Source organism: Octodon degus, unplaced genomic scaffold (genome assembly GCF_000260255.1).
Source record: "Octodon degus isolate 3935 unplaced genomic scaffold, OctDeg1.0 scaffold00013, whole genome shotgun sequence".
Lineage (NCBI taxonomy): Eukaryota > Metazoa > Chordata > Mammalia > Rodentia > Octodontidae > Octodon > Octodon degus.
The window spans coordinates 16,876,830-16,878,461 of record NW_004524589.1 but is presented as its reverse complement, the minus strand read 5'-3'; positions in this window follow the sequence as shown (position 1 = coordinate 16,878,461).

Here is a 1,632-nt window from a genome sequence, read left to right as displayed (position 1 = left end):
TGAGGTTTTAATTTCCTGTATATCACTTTGAACCTGTTTCATAGATTCTGTTTCTTTCCTAAATTGTTTATTCAGGGGTTCCATCATTTTTATATTCTGCTCTATTTTTTATCAGTGTATTCTTTAGAAGCACTTAGTACTTCTTTGATTAGAGTTACCACTACATTTTTTAGTTCCGAAATTATTTCTGATCTGATTTCTTCTCTATCTTTCTGCAGTTGATTGTTTACTGTCAATGCTATTATTTCTGAGATATCTGGTATGTGATTTCCAGTTTCCTCAGTGCTAGTGTCTTCTGCATTTGTACTGGGTGGACTCGGGGCCTGAGACTGCATTTTGTTCCTTCTCTTTGTCATTTTGTATACCGCTGTCTTCTGACCGTTGGTGCAGAGCTCAGATAGAGTTATTACCTTAGCACCAGGTCTGGATCTACGAAGTTCAGATTCCACCAGGTGGGGGTTGCTTGGATCTGGCTGCTGTGCTCCACTTCTTTCTGCTGCAGCCGTTAGACTTGAACCCTTTGTGTCTCTCTGGCAAGATGTTCTGCTCCTTAATCAGCTGGGTGGGTCTTGCCTCTATCCTCTTTGCAGGGAGTTCTGCTGAAGGGTTCCTTGCTGGGCCTGTGCTCTGGGTCTATTCAGGATCTGGAGGACCTTAGGACGTCTCGCTTACTCGCCGGGCTGTGCTCCTGGTCTATTCAGGATCCAGAGGGTCCCAGGTCTTCTCACTCTGCCGGGCCTGCATTCTGGGTCTGTTCAGGATCCGGAAGGCCCTCGGTCGTCTCTTTCACTGGCCGCGCCTGCGCTTTGGGTCTCGGAATTTGTTTTCTTAAAAGACTTGTAGTACTTTGCTCCATGCTCTTCTAGACTTGATGGTTTGTTAAGAGAAATCTGCCGTTATTCTGATGGGTTTTCCTTTAAATGTGATTTAGTTCTTGTCTCTAGCGGCTTTTAGTATACTGTTCCTGTGCTGAATTTCTGGGATCTTGATTATTATATGTCTGGGTGTGTTTCTAATTGTGTTGATGCTATTTGGAGTTCTACGTGCTTTGGATACTGAATGTCAAATTGTTTCCCCATATTTTGGAAGTTTTCTGCTTTTACTTCTGCTCATATTCTTTTTATATCATTTGTATTGACTCCTTCTTTCTCATTGATGCCCATTAGTCTTAAGTTCTTCATCTTTACATCATCTTGCAGATGTTGAATTATTTTTTCCTGCATGATAGTTGTTTTTAAGAGATCTTTTCTTACCTTTCCACTATTTGCAATGGTGTCTACAAGGTCTGAAAGTCTATCTTCACTTTCATTCTAATGGTTTTGCCAGCTTGTGATTGAGGTTTTAATTTCCTGTGCATCTCTTTGAATCTGCTTCATGTGATCTATTTCTTTCCTATATTGCTCATTGAAGGATTCCATCATTTTTATATTCTCCTATATTTTTTTATCAGTGTCTTCTTTAGAAACACTTAGTACTTCTTTCATTATAGTTGTCATTTCATTTTTTTTTTTACTTCAGAAAGTATTTCTGATCTGATTTCCACTATACCTTTGTGCAATTGTTTCTTTATTTCAGATGCTATTTTTTTTTAAATTTTATTTATTTATTTATGAGAGAGAGAGAGAGAGAGAG